Source organism: Argopecten irradians, chromosome 5, assembly GCF_041381155.1.
Source record: "Argopecten irradians isolate NY chromosome 5, Ai_NY, whole genome shotgun sequence".
NCBI lineage: Eukaryota > Metazoa > Mollusca > Bivalvia > Pectinida > Pectinidae > Argopecten > Argopecten irradians.
In genome coordinates, this window is record NC_091138.1 from 48399566 (window position 1) to 48424522 (window position 24957).

Here is a 24957-nt window from a genome sequence, read left to right on the forward strand (position 1 = left end):
TGTTTATATAAAGTTTACAAAGTTCATTATTCTGGTGTCTTATTCTGTTGTTTATATAAAGTTTACAAAGATCATTCATTACTGGTGTCTTATTCTGTCGTTTATGTAAAGTTTACAAAGTTCATTCATTACTGGTGTCTTATTCTGTCGTTTATATAAAGTTTACAAAGTTCATTCATTACTGGTGTCTTATTCTGTCGTTTATGTAAAGTTTACAAAGTTCTTTCATTACTGGTGTCTTATTCTGTTGTTTATATTAAAGTTTACAAAGTTTATTCATTACTGGTGTCTTATTCTGTCGTTTACCTAAAGGTTACAAAGTTTATTCATTACTGGTGTCTTATTCTGTCGTTTATGTAAAGTTTTCGAAGTTCATTCATTACTGGTGTCTTATTCTGTCGTTTACCTAAAGGTTACAAAGTTCATTCATTACTTATGTCTTATTCTGTCGTTTATGTAAAGTTTACAAAGTTCATTCATTACTGGTGTCTTATTCTGTCGTTTACCTAAAGGTTACAAAGTTCATTCATTACTGGTGTCTTATTCTGTCGTTTACCTAAAGGTTACAAAGTTCATTCATTACTGGTGTCATATTCTGTCGTTTACCTAAAGGTTACAAAGTTCATTCATTACTGGTGTCTTATTCTGTCGTTTATATAAAGTTTACAAAGTTCATTCATTACTGGTGTCTTATTCTGTCGTTTACCTAAAGGTTACAAAGTTCATTCATTACTGGTGTCTTATTCTGTCGTTTATATAAAGTTTACAAAGTTCATTCATTACTGGTGTCTTATTCTGTCGTTTATGTAAAGTTTACAAAGTTCATTCATTACTGGTGTCTTATTCTGTCGTTTACCTAAAGTTTACAAAGTTCATTCATTACTGGTGTCTTATTCTGTCGTTTACCTAAAGTTTACAAAGTTCATTCATTACTGGTGTCTTATTCTGTCGTTTACCTAAAGTTTACAAAGTTCATTCATTACTGGTGTCTTATTCTGTCGTTTATGTAAAGTTTACAAAGTTCATTCATTACTGGTGTCTTATTCTGTCGTTTATGTAAAGTTTACAAAGTTCATTCATTACTGGTGTCTTATTCTGTCGTTTATGTAAAGTTTACAAAGTTCATTCATTACTGGTGTCTTATTCTGTCGTTTATGTAAAGTTTACAAAGTTCATTCATTACTTATGTCTTATTCTGTCGTTTATGTAAAGTTTACAAAGTTCATTCATTACTGGTGTCTTATTCTGTCGTTTATGTAAAGTTTACAAAGTTCATTCATTACTGGTGTCTTATTCTGTTGTTTATATAAAGTTTACAAAGATCATTCATTACTGGTGTCTTATTCTGTTGTTTATATAAAGTTTACAAAGTTCATTCATTACTGGTGTCTTATTCTGTCGTTTATGTAAAGTTTACAAAGTTCATTCATTACTGGTGTCTTATTCTGTCGTTTATGTAAAGTTTACAAAGTTCATTCATTACTGGTGTCTTATTCTGTCGTTTATGTAAAGTTTACAAAGTTCATTCATTACTGGTGTCTTATTCTGTCGTTTATGTAAAGTTTACAAAGTTCATTCATTACTGGTGTTTTATTCTGTCGTTTACCTGAAGGTTACAAAGTTCATTTATTACTTATGTCTTATTCTGTCGTTTACCTAAAGGTTACAAAGTTCATTCATTACTTATGTCTTATTCTGTTGTTAACCTAAAGGTTACAAAGTTCATTCATTACTGGTGTCTTATTCTGTCGTTTACCTAAAGGTTACAAAGTTCATTCATTACTTATGTCTTATTCTGTTGTTTACCTGAAGGTTACAAAGTTCATTTATTACTTATGTCTTATTCTGTCGTTTACCTGAAGGTTACAAAGTTCATTCATTACTTATGTCTTATTCTGTCGTTTACCTGAAGGTTACAAAGTTCATTTATTACTTATGTCTTATTCTGTCGTTTACCTAAAGGTTACAAAGTTCATTCATTACTTATGTCTTATTCTGTTGTTTACCTAAAGGTTACAAAGTTCATTCATTACTTATGTCTTATTCTGTTGTTTACCTAAAGGTTACAAAGTTCATTCATTACTGGTGTCTTATTCTGTCGTTTATATAAAGTTTACAAAGTTCATTCATTACTTATGTCTTATTCTGTCGTTTATATATAAAGTTTACAAAGATCAATCATTACTGGTGTTTTATTCTGTTGTTTATATAAAGTTTACAAAGTTCATTCATTACTTATGTCTTATTCTGTCGTTTATATAAAGTTTACAAAGATCAATCATTACTGGTGTTTTATTCTGTTGTTTATGTAAAGTTTACAAAGTTCATTCATTACTGGTGTCTTATTCTGTCGTTTATGTAAAGTTTACAAAGTTCATTCATTACTTATGTCTTATTCTGTCGTTTATGTAAAGTTTACAAAGTTCATTCATTACTGGTGTCTTATTCTGTTGTTTATATGTAAAGTTTACAAAGATCATTCATTACTGGTGTCTTATTCTGTTGTTTATATAAAGTTTACAAAGATCATTCATTACTGGTGTCTTATTCTGTCGTTTATGTAAAGTTTACAAAGTTCATTCATTACTGGTGTCTTATTCTATCGTTTATGTAAAGTTTACAAAGTTCATTCATTACTGGTGTCTTATTCTGTCATTTATGTAAAGTTTACAAAATTTATTCATTACTGGTGTCTTATTCTATCGTTTATGTAAAGTTTACAAAGTTCATTCATTACTGGGTGTCTTATTCTGTCGTTTACCTAAAGTTTACAAAGTTCATATATTACTTATGTCTTATTCTGTCGTTTATGTAAAGGTTACAAAGTTCATTCATTACTGGTGTCTTTCTGTCGTTTACCTAAATGGTTACAGAGTTCATTTATTACTTACGTCTTGTTATGTCGTTTACCTGAAGGTTACAATGTTCATTCAACATTGGTTGTCTTTTTTAGTTGTTTACCTAAAAGTTACAAAGTTCATCTAATACTGGTGTTTTTGGCTGACCCTAGTTAGCCTGAGGGATGGGGTCAAATGTGTCAATTTTACCATATTGCTATATATATATATATAAGTGACTTTTTCTCTGAAAGAAGTTACCAATGGATATCGCTCATATTTTGTATGTAGTGTCCTCATGGATTTGGGATTAAAATTGCACAAATGGCTTGGCTGACCCCCTAGGGACCTCAGAGGGACAGAGCCAAAAGGGGTCAATTTTATCATATTGCTTGAAACATCTTCTCTGATAGTTATGAATAATTGTCATATTAACTGAATTAACCAGGTGATTGATAAAGGCCCTCTGGGCCTCTTGTTACATAATCGATAGCTAGACAAACAACTTAATTAAGTTCATATGGATAGAGGCAAATTGATACCAATTATATCTAGGCTTTATAACTTTAGAAGGGTGAAGGCCAGTTAGTGCAATTAAAATATAAATCATTAATTAAAGATGATTAAGTAGAATATGACTTATTTATTGTGTGTCATGCACATGTATTCGTAATATGGAATGCCGATGATTTTCATAATATATTAATTAATCTTGTCACTATTCTCATTTTATGATAAACATGTTATTGTAAATAAGTAATTAGTTATTGTAATTAAAACAAATTACACCTGGGCCTGACAATCTAAGTAATTATAGTACCGAATATTTATGCTAACGACTTTAATTTGTGGTAGCCACCTGTTGACTGACAAATCCTTATCCTCGTTTAATTAGTAAGCTAAAGATCTAATTAAAGATAATGTAAAATTTATCTTAACAGGATAAATTAATTGAGCAATATATTATGTTTAGTCATTGCCAATTCATATTGAAGTTTTTCTATGACTCGTTTTGTGATAGAAACAGCATTTAATGTGTTCTACATATTCTCAGCATCTAATGACTTTCGTAGAGTTCGTATATACATTAAATCATTAAATAATTCACTAATTTCACAAACTTCATATGAAGGTTTCCCTAAGCTCTAATGTAAGTTGTGCATATTGCACTTTGGGACCGATCGGTCAACATGATGGTCAACAGGCAGCCATCATGGTTTTGATAGGTGAAGATTGTTGCCATATTTCTTAGGAAGTACTGATAGGATCTCTTTCATATTTCATAAGTAGACTTAAACCATTGGCCCTAATTGTGCATATTGTATTTTGGAATCAACAAGATGGCCAATAGGCTAGCCATCATGGATGTAAAAAATGGTAAGTCTGCAAAATGCAGGAAATTATGATATAATATCAGTAACTTGAGGACTATAGTAGTTTGATGGTTCCTGAATCATACTCAAATATTAAAAAAATGGTATATTGATAAGATTTCAGTTAACAATTAGAAGGAATGTTTATAGGCGGTACTGTATTCTATTAACTGTCTATCACCTGTCAGAATTCCTGGGAATTACCTTGTTTACAAGTGGTGAAGCCATCTGGCCATGGACAGCCATTAATTCCCTCTCCCATACAAAGCTTCCATCCAATACACTGCCTCAGTGAACCTGAAAATTACATTTCTCCCTTGATGTTTTGGTATGTTATAGCGGATCTGGGAACGGGAGGTAAAATGGACAGTAAAACAGAAGATATTACAGTATCAACATTAGATGTTTCAGTATTAACATTTCCTTGGGTTGATAATTCACTGTATCAACATGAAAATAAGTTAGTAGTTGTATAATCAACATATTACAGTATCAACATTTCACAAAAAAACGTTAGTGACAGACACATAAGACAGATCAACTTTCTAACCCCAAGGACAAGATCAACTCTCTAACTCCTAAGACAAGATCAATTCTCTAACCCCAAGGACAAGATCAACTCTCTAACCCCAAAGACAAGATCAACTCTCTAACCCCAAAGACAAGATCAACTCTCTAACCCCAAAGACAAGATCAACTCTCTAACCCCAAAGACAAGATCAACTCTCTAACCCCAAAGACAAGATCAACTCTCTAACCCCAAAGACAAGATCAACTCTCTAACCCCAAAGACAAGATCAACTCTCTAACCCCAAAGACAAGATCAACTCTCTAACCCCAAAGACAAGATCAACTCTCTAACCCCAAAGACAAGATCAACTCTCTAACCCCAAGGACAAGATCAACCCAAAGCCAAGATCAACTCTCTCTCTAACTCCAAGGACAAGATCAACTCTCTTACCCCGAAGCCAAGATCAACTCTCTAACCCCAAAGACAAGATCAACCCAAAGCCAAGATCAACTCTCTAACTCCAAGGACAAGATCAACTCTCTAACCCCAAAGCCAAGATCAACTCTCTAACTCCAAAGACAAGATCAATTCTCTAACCCCAAGGACAAGATCAACCCAAAGCCAAGATCAACTCTCTAACTCCAAGGACAAGATCAACTCTCTAAACCCCAAAGCCAAGATCAACTCTCTAACTCCAAAGCCAAGATCAACTCTCTAACTCCAAGGACAAGATCAACTCTCTAACCCCAAAGCCAAGATCAACTCTCTAACTTCAAGACAAGATCAACTCTCTAACCCCAAGACAAGATCAACCCAAAGCCAAGATCAACTCTCTAACTCCAAGGACAAGATCAACTCTCTAACCCCAAAGCCAAAGCCAAGATCAACTCTCTAACTCCAAAGACAAGATCAACTCTCTAACAAGATCACTATCCAAAGACAAGATCAACACTCTCTAACTCAAAAAGCAAGATCAACCCAAAGCCAGATCAACTCTCTAACTCCAAAAGACAAGATCAACTCTCTAACCCCAAAGCCAAGATCAACTCTCTAACTCCAAAGACAAGATCAACTCTCTAACCCCAAGGACAAGATCAACCCAAAGCCAAGATCAACTCTCTAACTCCAAAGACAAGATCAACTCTCTAACCCCAAAGCCAAGATCAAGCTCTCTAACTCCAAAGACAAGATCAACTCTCTAACCCCCAAAGCCAACAAGATCAACTCTCTAACTCCAAAGACAAGATCAACTCTCTAACCCCCAAAGACAAGATCAACTCAACTCTCTAACTCCAAAGACAAGATCAACTCTCTAACCCCAAAGACAAGATCAACTCTCTAACCCAAAGAAGTCAACTCTCTAACTCCAAAGACAAGATCAACTCTCTAACCCCAAGCCAAGATCAACTCTCTAAACTCCAAAGACAAGATCAACTCTCTAACCCCAAAGGACAAATCAAGATCAACTCTCTAACCCCAAAGACAAGACAACTCTCTAACCCCATCTCAAACCCAAAGCCAAGATCAGCTCTCTAACTCCAAAGACAAGATCAACTCTCAAGATCAACCCAAAGCCAAGATCAGCTCTCTAACTCCAAAGACAAGATCAACTCTCTAACCCCAAGGACAAGATCAACTCTCTAACTCCAAAGACAAGATCAACTCTCTAACCCATAAGCCAAGATCAACTCTCTAACCCCAAAGACAAGATCAACTCTTTAACTCCAAAGACAAGATCAACTCTCTAACCCCAAGGACAAGATCAACCCAAAGCCAAGATCAACTCTCTAACTCCAAAGACAAGATCAATTCTCTAACCCCAAGGACAAGATCAACCCAAAGCCAAGATCAACTCTCTAACTCCAAAGACAAGATCAACTCTCTAACCCCAAAGACAAGATCAACTCTCCAACTCCAAAGACAAGATCAACTCTCTAACAATAAGGACAAGATCAACTCTCTACCATTAGGACAAGATCAACCCAAACCAAGATCAACTCTCTAACCCCAAAGACAAGATCAACTCTCCAACCCCAAAGACAAGATCAACCCAAAGCCAAGATCAACTCTCAACTCCAAAGACAAGATCAACTCTCTACCCAAGACAAACAACCCAAAAGCCAAGATCAACTCTCTAACTCCAAGACAAGACAACTCTCTCAAACCCAAAGCCAAGATCAACTCTCTAACTCCAAAGACAAGATCAACTCTCTAACCCCAAGGACAAGATCAACTCTCTAACTCCAAAGCCAAGATCAACTCTCTAACCCCAAAGACAAGATCAATTCTTTAACCCAAAGCCAAGATCAACTCTCTAGACCAACCCAAAGCCAAGATCAACTCTCTAACTCCAAAGACCAAGATCAACTCTCTAACCCAAAGCCAAGATCAACTCTCTAACTCCAAAGCCAAGATCAACTCTCTAACCCCAAAGACAAGATCAACCCACAAGATCAACTCTCTAACCCAAAGCAAGATCAACTCTCTAACTCCAAAGACAAGATCAACTCTCTAACCCCAAAGCCAAGATCAACTCTCTAACTCCAAAGACAAGATCAACTCTCTAACCCCAAGGACAAGATCAACTCTCAAACCCAAAGACAAGATCATCTCTCTAACTCCAAAGACAAGATCAACTCTCTAACCCAAAGACAAGATCAACTCTCTAACTCCAAAGACAAGATCAACTCTCTAACCCCAAAGACAAGATCAACTCTCTAACCCAAAGCCAAGATCAACTCTCTAACCCCAAAGACAAGATCAACTCTCTAACCCCAAAGACAAGATCAACTCTCTAACCCCAAAGCCAAGATCAACTCTCTAACTCCAAAGACAAGATCAACTCTCTAACCCCAAAGACAAGATCAGCTCTCTAACTCCAAAGACAAGATCAACTCTCTAACCCCAAGGACAAGATCAACTCTCTAACTCCAAAGACAAGATCAACTCTCTAACCCAAAGCCAAGATCAACTCTCTAACCCCAAAGACAAGATCAACTCTCTAACCCAAAAGACAAGATCAACTCTCTAACCCCAAAGACAAGATCAACTCTCTAACCAAAGACAAGATCAACCAAAAAACTCAACTCTCTAACTCCAAAGACAAGATCAACTCTCTAACCCCAAAGCCAAGATCAGCTCTCTAACTCCAAAGACAAGATCAATTCTCTAACCCCAAGGACAAGATCAACCCAAAGCCAAGATCAACTCTCTAACTCCAAAGACAAGATCAACTCTCTAACCCCAAAGACAAGATCAACTCTCTAACTCCAAGGACAAGATCAACTCTCTAACCCTAAGGACAAGATCAACTCTCTAACCCTTAGGACAAGATCAACCCAAACCCAAGATCAACTCTCTAACCCCAAAGACAAGATCAACTCTCCAACCCCAAAGACAAGATCAACCCAAAGCCAAGATCAACTCTCTAACTCCAAAGACAAGATCAATTCTTTAACCCCAAAGCCAAGATCAACTCTCTAAACCCCAAAGACAAGATCAACCCAAAGCCAAGATCAACTCTCTAACTCCAAGGACAAGATCAACTCTCTAACCCCAAAGCCAAGATCAACTCTCTAACTCCAAAGCCAAGATCAACTCTCTAACTCCAAAAACAAGATCAACTCTCTAACCCCAAAAGCCAAGATCAACTCTCTAACTCCAAAGACAAGATCAACTATCTAACCCCAAAGCCAAGATCAGCTCTCTAACTCCAAAGACAAGATCAATTCTCTAACCCCAAGGACAAGATCAACCCAAGCCAAGATCAACTCTCTAACTCCAGCCAAAGACAAGATCAACTCTCTAACCCCAAAGCCAAGATCAACTCTCTAACTCCAAAGACAAGATCAACTCTCTAACCCCAAGGACAAGATCAACCCAAAGCCAAGATCAACTCTCTAACCCCAAAGACAAGATCAACTCTCTAACCCCAAAGCCAAGATCAGCTCTCTAACTCCAAAGACAAGATCAACTCTCTAACCCCAAAGCCAAGATCAGCTCTCTAACTCCAAAGACAAGATCAACTCTCTAACCCCAAAGACAAGATCAACTCTCTAACCCCAAAGACAAGATCAACTCTCTAACCCCAAAGACAAGATCAACTCTCTAACCCCAAAGACAAGATCAACTCTCTAACTCCAAAGACAAGATCAACTCTCTAACCCCAAGGACAAGATCAACCCAAAGCCAAGATCAACTCTCTAACTCCAAAGACAAGATCAACTCTCTAACCCCAAAGCCAAGATCAGCTCTCTAACTCCAAAGACAAGATCAATTCTCTAACCCCAAGGACAAGATCAACCCAAAGCCAAGATCAACTCTCTAACTCCAAAGACAAGATCAACTCTCTAACCCCAAAGACAAGATCAACTCTCTAACTCCAAGGACAAGATCAACTCTCTAACCCAAAGACAAGATCAACTCTCTAACTCCAAAGACAAGATCAACTCTCTAACCCCAAAGCCAAGATCAGCTCTCTAACTCCAAAGACAAGATCAACTCTCTAACTCCAAAGACAAGATCAACTCTCTAACCCCAAAGCCAAGATCAACTCTCTAACTCCAAAGACAAGATCAACTCTCTAACCCCAAGGACAAGATCAACCCAAAGCCAAGATCAACTCTCTAACCCCAAAGACAAGATCAACTCTCTAACCCCAAAGACAAGATCAACTCTCTAACCCCAAAGCCAAGATCAACTCTCTAACCCCAAAGACAAGATCAACTCTCTAACTCCAAAGACAAGATCAACTCTCTAACCCCAAGGACAAGATCAACCCAAAGCCAAGATCAACTCTCTAACCCCAAAGACAAGATCAACTCTCTAACCCCAAAGCCAAGATCAACTCTCTAACTCCAAAGACAAGATCAACTCTCTAACCCCAAGGACAAGATCAACCCAAAGCCAAGATCAACTCTCTAACTCCAAAGACAAGATCAACTCTCTAACCCCAAAGACAAGATCAACTCTCTAACTCCAAAGACAAGATCAACTCTCTAACCCTAAGGACAAGATCAACTCTCTAACCCTTAGGACAAGATCAACCCAAACCCAAGATCAACTCTCTAACCCCAAAGACAAGATCAACTCTCTAACCCCAAAGACAAGATCAACTCTCTAACCCCAAGACAAGATCAACTCTCTAACTCCAAAGACAAGATCAACTCTCTAACCCCAAAGACAAGATCAACTCTCTAACCCCAAAGACAAGATCAACCCAAAGCCAAGATCAACTCTCTAACTCCAAAGACAAGATCAACTCTCTAACCCCAAAGCCAAGATCAACTCTCTAACTCCAAAAACAAGATCAACTCTCTAACCCCAAGGACAAGATCAACTCTCTAACTCCAAAGACAAGATCAACTCTCTAACCCCAAAGACAAGATCAATTCTTTAACCCCAAAGCCAAGATCAACTCTCTTACCCCAAAGACAAGATCATCTTTCTAACCTCAAATACAAGATCAACTCTCTAAAAAGTCACCAAGCAACTAGTGACCCCAATGACCTTGTCATGACAACTAGTGACCTCAGGGTCAGAAACAGCCACCAAACCATGGTATACGTCATGGCCGCCAAAAGCAGTAACAATGATCATGATGATAAGTAACGTAAAACGAAAAGATGATTTACACCACAGGCTGTATACAAACAGATGTATATTCTATGCTTCAGACTTACCGAGACAAAACCATCCATCAACAACATTTATATCTTAGTTGATAAATATGCCAATTGTGTTATCGAGTATGTCTAAATCAATTGAGAAAATAGTAAATTGTTTTATCCTAGATAATGTAATGTAATTGAGCAGTAGTAGATTTGGCCTAGGGAGGGGGGATCTGGTGTATAGAAACCAGTGCATTACAGACGGACATCACTCAGGGGTGAGATTTCATTGAGAAAAACCTACCAGTGTTCTACGGTTTAATCCGCCCGCCCCGCTACAACATCCCCTGGTAGGAGAGTACTTGTAAATGATTTCTATCTTGAATTATGTGTTTTCTTATCCAGTTCCAAATCTCATCTTGTTTCGATGTACAGTGTGTGTGTGTGTATATATACTCATTAACGAGGGGAAAAAATCCCTTCTGATTTAAAAGATCTGCTTTCTGGTAGAAGAACACTGCATTTTTTCAGACAAAATTTCTGATGAGATGGAAAGATAAGCTATATATATATAGTTGTGTAATTGTTGTTCGTACATGATGATCATTGTCAGTGACATAAGTTTGTAAACTGTTTAACGTAAAAAGAATGAAGCACAGAGTTTAGCCTTTCTGTTTGCTTTAAATTTGTGGCTTTTGGAAAACATGTTTTTGATGCTGTAGATTTACATATAACAGTGCGCTTCTTGTTCCTGAACTTCTGGTTCAAATTGTATTGATTTCGTTTTGAAGTGTCACTGCAAATCTGTACATTTGTTTTTATTTTTTTAATTTCATATATTTAGATATAGGACCTGGCTTGATATTGATTCCTTAGAAATGTTAAAATACTTAGGTATCATTTAGATTTTTTTGTATCTGTTGGATATAAAGGTTTTTTTAATTTTTGTTTCATAAATTACACTAATTATTTTAGTTAGCCTTTTATATATAACTCATTTACCCCTGAAGACACATTTAGACTCTTCTAAATCAAAGACTAGACCAGTTCATTATAAAAATTCAGGGGTGATTAAGTTAATATCTTAAGTTATCAAAATCAGAGAGAGCAATCACCCCTTAAGACACATTTAGACTCTTCTAAATCAAACACTAGACCAGTCCATTATGAAAATTCAGGGATGAATGAGTTGATGTCTCGGATTCAGAGAGGGAGAGTTGTTTATAGAAGTGCAGGTGAAATGAGATGTTAATTCCGTACCTGGTCCAACCTGATATGTAAAACAGTACCTCGCCATCCAGGTGTGTGTATAATTATATAATGACATGTAGTTCTTATGAATATGAGACGAAAAAAGTATTCAAAATATCTCTCGACACCTGTACAACTAGATATATACATGCTTTTGTGAAATGTAATGGGAAGACTTCAGCTAACAATCGATGGCTCGCCATATAATTGTTCATCTGTAAGAAATGCTATATTTTACCTAATAAAGGTGCAGGCCATGAGTATTGACCACGGGTAAGCTCATATTAAAGATGCTCCACCGCTGATGAATGGTATTTTTTCTCTATCAAAAACAGGAGCAGACGAATAAGTATTTTTCTTCAGTTACAAAAGTTACTTTTTTTACACTATTACCACCATTGAAAACTTTGAGGTTGTTGTTTTACTTCAAAATAAAAAGATATCAAAAATAATTGATTGTGTCCCGAAAAAAGTCCATTACACTATATTATATGAAGTACTGATTGCGCGTCCACAAAAAGCAAAATAAATAATGTTATGTCATTTTTTCTATCAATAAGACATACAGTTTAATACATGAGTTAACTCAAATTATAGTTCAAATGATGAGTATCGTTTATGCTTTGTCATTGGTGGAGCATCTTTAAGGGTTTGTTTTTCTAGGTTTTATGAAATGGACTATACTTTTAAAGTCTAGTAGCCTACAGTTCAAAGTAGTCGATAAATGAAGTTTTCGCTTTTTCCTCTCACAGGTGTCTAATTCTCTCTTGGAAATAATGTACGCAACAGGCTTAATTCAATAAGTCTATTAATTAACCAATAAATGTCTGGCATTTTATTTTAAGCACAAGAATTAATGTTAATCATTTAAACAATTGTTTTATAAGCATACAGTTGTACAGAGTGATTTTAGGATCGTAAGAAAAAATAAAATATGTCACGAATCTAGATTTAACGATAGAGAAACACAAGGTTTATCTTACTAAAAGAATAACACAACCTTGAGCTTGTATTTGAGATTCAGCAATTTCTTTACAAATATCATAAACCCTGTTTTTCACCCTTTTGATAGACGTTCCAAATAACTTAAAATTTGCCTGGCTTACGTACAGCATTGTTTTCATAAAACGCTTAATGATATATATCTAGACTATGGAATCTATAATAAGCGCATAAGTGACCGTGAATCTATTTCTGGACTGGGAACATTTCGCAAAGGAGCTTTAATTTTACTAACTCGATCAAACAGCTGTAAGCCCTGGTTATTATGTAGAATATTGCAGCAAGGTTTTCCTGAATTAACTTATTTATGCTGTGAGTTTATTTTCATCAAAAGTGTATAAATTGGGTTTCTCTTTATCTAAATTAATGCTGGTACATTTTGTGGCCCTAGCAGGTAGTCCGTAGATTTTTTAATCGAGATGGCGCTGATACTCGTATTAAACTGTTAGTATGTTCAAATTGTTGAGACTGTAGGTTATCAATGTGATTACAAACTCAATGGAAAGCACCAGTATTTTTTTTTTCTTTTCTGTATTTGAAATCTTCATCCTTGACAATGCGTAAACAAAGTGAATTACTGTGTTATTTATGAGCACTGAGATCATCTCGTTCTGTAACAAACGAAGAGTTGATGTACTTTTATATATCGGAACAACAGCTGGCACAACTGCATCGCCAGTTGAACTTTAGAATTGTACAATAAAACAGGCTATTACAAGTCAACAACTCCTTGCTTTCTGATATTTAGCAGATGCATTTTTTTATACATGGTATATTCGTATACAAAAAAAAAATCAGAGAAGAAATAAAAAAAAAAAATTTTACTGAATGATTTTTTACATGTAATTGAACTTTTGACCTCTTATTGCAGAAAATAAGAGTTGTTTTATACGGGAATCAGACACCGAATCACGGTGCACGTTATTGTATCATACAGGTTGCTGAACTTGATCTACTGTATTAGATATAATTTGACCCTGACTTCCTGGCTCTAACATCTGTGCTGAAACAGAAATCTTGTGTACACTTTTTTGGATATTTATACTATAAAAATATAAAGGAGAGTGATATTGGCCACAATAAAATAATGCATATAGGATCATAAATGGGTGCTCACTTTGTAAACGAGTCTTAGAAGTTTTTATGTTTGCGAGCCTAAGTAGTGAACTTGTTAGCTAAGTACATGGTCCAAAGGACCAAATTGATCTTATATACAATATCATGGTGTCCTGCATCCACCCATCAAATATTGGTTTCATATCTCCTTCATAACCACTGGTCGGAATTTACCAAAATTTCTGGTAACATCCTTATGGGTTGGTCACTCAAAAATGTACCAATGGTCGGGCTGACCCCTTTGGGGCATGAGGGGCAGGGCCAAAAGGGGTCAATCTGGCTATTTTAATATAAACAACTTTTACTCTGAAACTGAGCATTGAATTATCACTCATATTGCATTGATAGCATCCTTATGGGATGGGAGTTCAAAATTGTACAAATTGTAGGGTTTTAATAGAAAACATTAAAAATTTAACAAATTTTCTACTGAAAACAGTAAAACTTACCAATTTACATCAATTTGTTGGTTTGTGTATTTTCAGGCTCACGCTCAGAGAGAGGAGAGTTATATAAAGTTACAACAGCACCGCCAGCTGCTCAAGGAGGATAAACACAATCTCCAGGAACACGAGCGGGAGAATATTCGAATCCTAAAAATCGCGGAACGTTCGGACACAGCACTGACGGAAACGTATTAATGACATTTACCGATTGGACCTCGGACATTATTTAGAGGGAAACCTACTAGTACAATGTTAATATCTTGTCCGGAAGAGTTTGATGTTGTGTTGGAATTTGCGAGACCATGGGATCTAGAAATGATTTTATTTTTTATGTTTAATGAAAAGAGTAGGGGAGTTTAACTGATTCACCCCTGAAGACACATTTAGACTCTTCTAAATCAAAGATTAGACCAGTCCATTATGAAATTTCAGGGGTGAATGAGTTTAGGGGTGTGGCATGTCCATGACAGTCCGAGAGAAGGTACATGTATTTTTAGTGCCTTAATTGTTGTGTCACTGTGTGTATGGCTAGAGAAGTTGTGTGCTGTGGATGTCACAACATTAGCAAACTCACATGCAGGCTTATATTCTCAGAGAATTTTTCTTTGAGAAATTTTACGGAACTCAGATTCAAAATAACATACATGTACATGTGTTGCTGTTTCAAATCAACTGAAAGTATTGTTATTTCATAATGGAAATTATATAAGAGTTATTTGTGGTGTTTTTGTGTGGCCAGGCTGGAAACATTAAACTCCACCACCTTTCACATTGTAAACCTGAAGCTAAGTTTCACGGCAAATTAATTTTGTGTTTCCCTAGATAAACATTTTTACTGCGATTTCATTTCAAAATTTAGAATTACAGAACTCTAATGAACATGATTTTGTCTTGACGATTAAATATCGCGATTCCTGATCCCACATAATACACGAAAATTTATCGTTCTCAGAAATAGGTTGGTTAACAATACTGCAAACCTTTCGAGCGCAATCTACTTTCACGAATTTTGCGATTTACTTTCATGAAATTTGCGATCCAAGTAATTTCGCGTCAGTGTATATCTGCAAATCAGTATCTATGTCATTTATATTGATTTGAATTAGTATTCAATTTTTAAATCTGTAAATGTAAATTTTCGCAAACTTTTTTTTAAAATGGAAATCGCAAAATTCCGTAGCCGTGAAAGAAAGTTGGTTTGAAGTATATCGTAATATTAAGAATACAGTCAATTCTGGGAGTCCACATAATCTATTTCACATGTTGTTTCATCAAATTGTGTCCTTCATGTTACGTGAATTAGTCCCATTTCATCATTGATCACCAAGACGCACGCCATCATAAGCCTGGTTTTTTATGTGTGTGCAATAATGGTCATATCATACAGAAAGTGGGAATGGTTTTGATGTTTTTGTTTGGCATACAGAAAAATAGTCTGTCATTGAATTCCAGACTGATTATATTTATGTATCCTCTGAAAAAGACAAATACTGGTAATTTTGATTCCCATTAACAAGTATTATATTGCACTGAGATAAACTACATTATTGAGATAATTTTTGTAATTTTCTGAGTCGAATATAACTATAAATCAAAAAGTCATTTGCAATAAACATGAATGCTTTTCATTAGAGATGATTAACTCTATCATACCTGAAGATGAATTTGGACTCTTCTAAATCAAAGACTAGACCAGTCCATTATGAAATTTCAGGGGGGAGGGGGATAAGTTAATTAACAGAATAAATTCAGGGGAGGGGAATATGTTGTATCCATGATTACAGGGTTTAGTCAGCATCTACAAGGTATATAATATATGATATACAATTTACATGAAAACGAAATTATAGACATTGTAAATATCTTTTATATTTCAATTAGAAATGTGTGTATGAACATTGTATGTTTAGAGAATGTGAATGAATGTTACATTGTCATTAATCTTAAGGATTGTAAATCTATGTTTGTTTACTATATATACACATGTGTTTTTGTCTTTATTCTAATGATAAAGCTGTTTCTGTGATACAAAACCATGCGTAGACAATTCTTTAATTGTACATGATTTTACACATCCAGGCCCCGAATTCTCGAAACAAAAGTGCAGACTTAAGTCAGAACTTAAGTTTTGCTCCTTATGTAACTTATATGAATACTTAAGACTTAAGTCAGTTTTTAACTTAAGTTTGTTTCGAGAAATCGGGGCAAGGGGTAACTAACACTGCCGTTAATATCCACCCCTGGAATATTTTCATTGCAAAATTGAAGGTAGTTTAGGAGAAAAAAACTGACCAATCAGAGATATCAACCCTAACTTCAGATCCTCACAGTCAACCATAGTGTACTGTTATTCATTTTTTTTAATTGATGTACTTTAAAGGACCAAATTATCTTCTCATCCGTGGTTGTAAACAGAGCCTTCAGTTTTGTTATGAAATAGTCCAGGGATGGATATAACGACAGTGATAGTAACCTCTGGAATATGGAGGATGGATTTCACAGATATAGACTGTCACAACTCAGTTTGTCTCTTTAAAGTTTTAAGGCACTCGTTTGTACAGCACTGACACTTTATTTACATTTATGGATCTGAGGACAGATGTTACATCTGACAATTAATGAGATTAATTAGTAAACAGTCATCTTAACAAAGGTGACAAAACGAGGCCAAGGTCAAATAAAAGGTCAGAGGTGCATGGATACTGTAAATCAATTTTTTTTCTTGTCTACTATATCTCCTGATTTCCATTTCAGAACAATATCACGAATATTACATTCACAGATTTAAAAATTGAAAGGAAATTCCTTTCAAATATATTAATGCGGTTTATTTGATTTCTTATTGATAATCTTTCATGAATTTTGCGAAAATGAATAACATAAAAAAGACAGTTGGTTTACATTAGTCAGGAAGTGGATTTATTTTAGCATACTAAGTGAAATATACTATTTTCCTAAATTAGCATATTATAGTAGCTGAATGCAATGGTGATTAGGTTTGCGAAAAGTGAAATAGAAAAAGGATATAAAAAGTATTTAGTTTAATCATGAATTAATATTGTTCTTAAACGATAGAAATTAATGATTAGATTACTGTTAAAATGAGATCACTGCTTTACAGCTATATGTTAACATAGTATATGGGACACAGGGGCTTGTATTAACTGGAATATAGAACATGTTTATACATGTTTTTACAAGCCCCTGTTGGATTAGATGGGATGAGATAGTTATTAGTCATAATGATTTATAATTACTCATTAGGTATGCATGGTTGATATTTAAACATGAAATTAATTTTTTCATGGTTTGAAGCTTTCAAATAATTTCGTGGGTAGAAATATACTGGCTATCCCACAGGGACATGTCATGAATTTTCTTATTATGGATACTATAATACACACATATATATATTTACCGGTATATACTGTTGAAAAAAAATTGTGCCAGGTCCCTGTGGGTTTTCATTATAAGAACAAGCCAATTTCGTTATTTGTTTATTTGTAGTTCCACAGAAACCACTGAAAAAAAGAAAATTCGTCACAAGGAAACTTGCATGTTATACAGCTATAGTTAACGATGATTTTATTTCAGTTGTCCACGCTAATACGAACAATTTGCTCATTGAATATCAGAAATGATACTCTTACACATCTGTTAAATTGACATTTTACCTCAAATTTGACAAATGTTTTAGTATATAGTTTCATCATATATTTTATCTGGTGCATCTTGTGAATCTCGCTATAAATATTTCTCTGTTTACACGAAAACCACTTTAGCTCCTCTAAAGTTACTTAAAACATTTTGATAACCATAATTATGTAGCATCATTAGATAGAAAGTTAAGTTTTCGTTGGGTTTAATTCCCCGTTGTTATGACGTTTGAATGACAATTGGTTACTTTGTGATTTCAGCGTTACTGATGACATTTCAAGATAAAACCCAATGCCAGGAATTATTTTAGATTTGTTAGATGAAAATATGTGATATAACACCATTGTAGGAGTAAATCCCCAGGCCGGTGCAGAGGTTTCATTATAAAACACCTAATACGACAATGATGAAAGTTATGGATCAAATTATGTATTATGTATTTACTTACTTCATAGATTTATTTATTTCCCTACTTGTTGTGGCATTTGATGAAAACACCAAATACTGAAATGACGAAAGTTATGGAATTTTTATTATGTATTAACATGTACTAGCTTACTTCATGTATTAATTTATTTTCCCTACTTGTGGAATTTGATTTATGATTTAAGTGATAATGATAGTGGTAAAACAACACATCCCTGTCTGAGCCAGTAAACAAATTGTATTAGCTAATATTTCTGTATTCGATGTAGAGCCATTCAGCCCTAATGCGTGAGGGCAACAAATAGTTTGAGAAGCTGACCCAAGTCCGGCACAACTTTATAAATATATGTTTACTCTTAATTATCTCTTCATGTACAATTTGCCATTTGTAATTATGGATTCTTTTGTCACAAACATATATGCATCTTTACTGCACTTTTCCAAGCTAGGAGAATAAAATATTTGTACTGTGAAAAAAAGGTGAGTTTACAACTGTAAAAAAAAAAAATTGAAATGTGATTTTTTCTTAAAATATGAAAGACGATTTAATGTCGTCGATGTGAAAATAATGTTGTTCATTGCTTTTTGTTTACATAGATTTTCATATTTTCTATAAGTTCCACTACTGTATTCAACTTGTTGTGATTATTTAAGAGAGAATATGTGCCTTGATTTTGTTTGTTTGTTTTGCCAATGAAATATTGTTTTTCATTCTAATAAATGCTGCACACATTCATGGCTTCAATGGTAAATCACAACATTTTACAACCACAATATTGAACAATTAAACAGTACATAAAACGTCAAATGATTTAGGTGTTTGAAGTTCTCTAAAAGCGCTCAAACCTTTGGATCACTTGATCAATATTCATGTAGGGCTGGTAACTGATGTAGGTGAATGGTTTTTCTCCTGATAGTCTGGATTTCCATCTTTAACAGAATATCTTTGAACTGTCATAGCAGAATCAACTTAAAACAATATTAGTGTACTATTCACACTTATTTCTGTGTATAAGATAGGAGACATCATTATCATTTTGTAAGTCATTTTGTGTATTTTTGGGGTTGTCAGAATGTTATTGTTTTTTAACCATTTGTGCCAACTATAATGTATATGTAGAATCTTTCTCAATTCTCAACTTTATATCGAAAAATTGTACTCATTCAAATATATGATCTCCTCTTTCACATATACACAGCTATGCATGATGTACAATGGCTTTAACTTATCCACCCCTGAAATTCCATAATGGACTGGTCTAGACTTTGATCTAGAAGAGCCTAAATATGTCTTCAGGGGTGATTGAGCTAAACTAGCCACAAATACAGATGGAAATATATACATTGTATTTGAAATTGAAAGATATTTCTCACCGCTTCTAGCTTATTATTGAAATATAATTTGGTTGTGTTAATTTCTGAAAATTGTGATATGTATTATATAGTAATGCAGATGTATCTATATTTGATCCCAAGGCATTTGTGATATGATTATGGTTAATTAATTTGTGATACGAATATGGTAATTAAAGATAAAATAAATAATTATAAAGTGTATGACTTGTTTGTGTTTCGTAATACTGCTATTGTGAGTTTTATTAATTTGTTTAAATACGTTATACTTTTAACTACATGTATTGACATGTAGCAAATTTGGGGGAAAATGAAGTCTTAAATGTCCTGTCAATCTGTTAACAATTCTCCATCTCTGATACTCCATGCGTTACTATCACTGTCATTATATCCACCCCTGAGCTATCTCATATAGTAAAAGCAGAGGTAGTTCAGGAGAAAAAAACCTGACCAATCACTGGCCTGCAGAGCCTGTCTTTGAAGGATCCAGAGAGCACACCCAGCTTCAAAGCCACACAGTCAACCAGTGTACCTGTAGACGGCTATTTTGATGTACATCAAAGAACTAAATTACCTGTTTCTTCTGTTGCCTTCAGTTTTGCTATGACATATTCCAGGGATGCATAACGTCAGTGATAGTAACCACTGGAGTATTGATGATGACAATTCCCAGAATATACAGATGGAGTCTCTCTCAAATTTCATGGTTGGTTCTACCAGAGCATTAGTGGTACCTATTGCATTTTGTACCAATTGGCCAACAAGATAGCTGACAGGCAGCCATCTAGAATTTTATTTTGATAATTCCAAAGTCTGTTATCGCTATTTCTCTGCAAGAAAAAGAAGATGAACCCCCCCCTCTGCAAGAAAAAGAAGATGAAACAAGCTGTTTTGTTGAGAATTTCAAGAGGCCCAATGGGCCAAAATTGCCAGGTTAAACATTTTGGTGCAAGTTGTGAAATGATGTTGTGTCTAATAACTGACATTGATTTCTGCATTTGAAGTAATAGTTTACTGGTATGTCTGCCTGGACATAGGGGCTTATGAATAAATAATATGTGCATTCATTTTAGGGGTAAAACACTGGATTTTGAGAACTTCAAGAGGCCCAATGGGCAAAAATGTACTACATGATATAAGTTCATTGGCTGCTAGAGGCGAGCTTTGCTGTTCTAAAAAGACTATTGTCATGTGAAGTAAACCATGCATTATCAAATCAGGGTTCATTTTATATTGGACGAGTTTGACCAGAAAGCCGTTTAGTTTAATGATAAACGAGTGCAATAAACTCGCTGAGTTTATGGTCTTCGCAATGTGTCAGCTAACGGGGAAAAGGATGAGAAAAGGAAAGGGTTCTTTGTCGATAATTTGGTATTTATATAGTGATAAAATGGACTGTTTGTAATCGGTTAAGTACCTTGTTTGCAAGGCTCTGTGAACATTGTACATTGTTAGCTTAATAAGACTGTTTCGGGATAATTTATGACGAAATAAGATTATTAGAAATTTAAAAAAAAAAAACGAAGAAAGACTTCTCACTAAATTAAAGATACTTTATTCATATCCAAATCCATTTGCTTACCAAAGTACTGAGAAAAACAAACATACTTTGTTGAAATTATATAGAAAATCATCGAACTTCTAGTAAAGAATTGAAGTAATAGAAAAATATGTTTCCCTGTCGTTTTCTGGGTAAAATGACACTCGGTCTATTTGTATTCTGATATCTGTGTCTTTTTTAGATGAAATAAATATCCGGTCAATAAAAACAAGCATGAAATCGACATGCGATTTCTCTTCATGTTAAAGCGTGCTGTAAAATCAACGAATGATTCGCTATAATATTTTCACCTCGCAAAAACTCTTCTGAGTACACATAATTGCAAATACAAATATTCTCAAATTATATTCAGAATTTACGCTTATATTTTAAAAATCAATCTCTATTCTATTAGACTCAATAAAATGTTGGAAGAATATGTCTTTTCGGCTATGTAGAATGCTTGGATTAAGATGACAGATATCGACCCACAGTTGTTGTTTAAGAATCCTCTGGATCCGTCGACGCACAACAGGATGAGACTCTCCTTGACTTACTGGCTCGATGTTTACTTCTATTTGTGTGATGAAGGTATTAAAAGTCAAGGACGCTTTGTTAAACACTTAGTCCACTTGTCAAGTTTTGAATTAAGTTAATGTCAGGAACAGTATTCTATACAGATTTTAGTGGTCATTCTCACGAACTGATCAAACACTCGCTGACGTTTTGAAGTTTGGGGGTTGGTCAAACACAACTGCAAATTGTACATGTCAGTATGGGACTATCGTAGCATACATCGTAGCTTAAATTACTGATCTTAAGATTTAATTAGCTAGTCAAGTATTCCGGACAATGGAGGCTTAAGTCAAACCACATTTATGGCAATATGATAACATAACTGTATGTATATGATATACATATTGTACCACGTGCACAAAGCCGGTTATTTTTGCGAATCAGAAAAATGTCACGTCAATATATGTGCAAACATTCAAATAAGCGCGCAGACATGGCTTTACTATAATGCATTCAGTTATGTAGAAGAATGCATGATCAGTAATGCATACATTGCTTTAGGTTTGCTTTTCCATAGTTTGAAATAAATAAAAAGGGTATGAAATGTGCAATTGAATTTGCTTTAATTGAACTTTTTTTCTCATATACAAAAGATAATTACCAAAATGTGCTTTATTTGAAACTTATTGCATTTTACACAGATCTGATAGTTGCTCATTACATCAAAACCAATCTACATACAGTTTTTTCTATTCGAGTTTATACTATACTTTTCAACATACGGGTGTACACGTACTTGCTAAATTTTAATAGTGTAATTGATTAAATAAATATTTCATATGCATTTTTTTCTTTCTATAATTACCCTAAAAATTAAAAGAATCTCATATCATAAAATAACGATACATATGTATGTGTATTTGCTAAATACTTGCTAAATACCTGTAGTTTAAATAAACATTTCATATACATTTTTCTTTCTATAATTCAGTACTCCCAGAAATAGATATGAACCTCATATCATAAAATCTATTATCCATATAGCATGAAATTGTATGTTTGTAGAGAAAATATGACCACTATGACTCCGTTCACGGATACATCTAGTACTGTCAATGAACAGGGGTTTACGGGGTGTGCTAGTTTGACACTAATACAATTCTCCTTCTGTTCGTATCCTGTGTCCATTTTAATTCCGCGTGTCCAGATAATATCGCAGATTAGTACAAACCATATAAGTCCATATACGTCACTAGCAGCTTGTGATTTATGACCATTTACTCGCTGACGGCTAGCGAGAGATAAAATTCTGAAAATATTTGTCCTCGGAAAAATTTCATTGAGTTATTTCTGCCCCGGACAGATTGTGTTACACGAGTTGTTGTGTTGTATCTGGTAGTCAGGGTTTTGTGTCCGTTTGTCAGTGTGAGCGTCCACGTACACAATATGAATCAATATTTGGTGAGTTATTGGACATACAGAGATGTATCTGCAGGTGACAATGAAGGAACGATGTAATCCCTATTCGAAACTATCAGAAGTGCGATATAAAACAGGCAATATTTTATCACGTGAAATCCACGTGAAATTCACGTGATTTTCACTTGAAATTCACGTTAATATTTTCTTGAATATTTCTAATTTCACGTGATGTTTTTTTCGAGTGAAATTCACGTGAACTTCAAATATTACCTGTGTACGGTACATGGAATCTTAATACACCGTCATATTTCTGCAAAAAATCAGCACAATTTATTTTCTCAGTAAGATAATTATCTATGATGAAATGTATAGTATACGACTAAACTCTCCACGAATAACCAGACTCCAGTTTCGTAAATTTAATGAAATTCCAATGTTTTGTCCATTTTTAGCGATACCGCTTTTAGTTGACACACAGGCGTCTGCTTCTGGTTTGATAAAAATATAAAAAGCTACCCCTACTATATAATCATATAGTAGGGGTAGGATATTTTATTTTTCCAAAACCAGATTCAGACGCCTGTGGTTGACACAACCAAGACTTTCCTCTAAATGGAATACACCGTTCTTTTATACTAACAAACGAGTAGGACCCGCATATTGATGCTGATTTAGTTTCCATCTCGTGATTCGCTATAAATTCCATATTTCCGAAGAAGTGTATGAAAAAACACACGTTGTTAGCATACAGAATTTGTTTTAAAGTGGCTTTGGAGAACACACTGATGTTTTGTCCTTAAACCAGGACTCGTCAGCGATGGTAAACTCATGATGTACTTTAGACGATCTTAAATTAGAGATATTGGAATATTCTAGACTTTCATCAAAACGGGAAATAAAAGAAACGCAAACATTAGATTGAAACAATACCGGGAGTTCAAGAAAGGTCGTAACGAAGACTTTAGAATGTTAGCACGTGACGATGTCAGACATTACTACTCAGCCATAGATTGGCGCTAAAACATTGATCAGAGCTACTACTGTGTAATCACGGCGATCAAATTAGTACTCTGGCTTTGGAAAGTACTTCTTTAATTCACGTGATAATGAATAGGTATAATGTAACATACAACTTTAAAGGAGGGTTTTGAAGCGTCCCTCTTCTTCCCTTTACTTGATACTACAGTAAACAAACGCTACCTAGCAATAGTTACCCAAAGATTAGATAGATCACGGCGAGCGCACTGAAAGCCACGAAACAGAACTCTTTTGAAATTGAAAAACAGATAAATTAAACAAGACATGACAGGGACCAGTTGTTTGTATGGTACTATCCATAGAACAATCTTGATGACATTTTCTATTCTTCTTTTCAGTCACGGAAAAAAGTCTTCAAATGACCTTTGATGATCGTTAAAGCTTGCGTCAAAAGCCATTAGTCGAAACGGTTCAATTTGTACACCTCAAAAGACTGAAACGAAAATAATCAGCCAATGAAGTGAAAGAGGTGTGGTTCGACCTACCGTTTATCAAAAGTTAGGCAAATACATGTTATCTCAAAGAATCGGTTACAGGTTGGTATCCTTTGAGGGACCTTTTGAATCGCAGACGACACATCATCCCTGAATGGGCGTTAGTCTTATCGCAACGCCGTACCAGTTGTTCCTGTTACGATGTGACCTCTGCTCACTTCAAACCAATCAATTAGCTCGAGAGAGAGCTTACGATACAGAAAGTGGTGAAAATTGTATGCATGGTATTGCATACAGTGTAGTGGATAGATATTCGCATATCTTTTCGCTGAAAACCGCGAATTCTAAACTAATTTAAATATTCAAGAGATTCGTTGACGGGTTTTTTTTGTTGACATACTTTCACGTTCCGTAATACGTCCGTTG

General features: G+C 34.9%; 1 pseudogene; it reads left to right on the forward strand.

Annotated features, from left to right (window-relative positions):
* LOC138324101 (trichohyalin-like) overlaps positions 1–19777 on the forward strand; it is a 61181-nt pseudogene extending 41404 nt beyond the window's left edge.
* The last annotated feature ends 5180 nt before the right edge of the window (positions 19778–24957 follow it).